Genomic DNA, 262 nt, shown 5'->3' with positions numbered 1-262 from the left:
CACACTTCCCGTGGGTGTGGCGGTCCGGGTCCCCGCCCCCGCCGACCGTCCTTTCGGGCCCCCGCCTTCCCCTTCCGGATCCGCGAGGTCCCAGGGTCTGCGCAGGGCCGGGGGCGCCCCCTGCAGGCCGCGAGCGGAGCGGCATCCTGGCCTTGCCCTCGGCCCGCCCCTCACAGACCCCCGCCGGCCGAGGCGTGGCGGAGACCCGAACTCTGGCTTCTCCTCCGCGCGAGCAGTGGCCCGGCAGCGGTTGCCATGGCTG

Source organism: Orycteropus afer, unplaced genomic scaffold (genome assembly GCF_000298275.1).
Source record: "Orycteropus afer afer isolate SDZICR_OR568_19922 unplaced genomic scaffold, OryAfe1.0 scaffold00130, whole genome shotgun sequence".
Taxonomy (NCBI): domain Eukaryota; kingdom Metazoa; phylum Chordata; class Mammalia; order Tubulidentata; family Orycteropodidae; genus Orycteropus; species Orycteropus afer.
Note: the sequence above shows the minus strand (reverse complement) of the source record.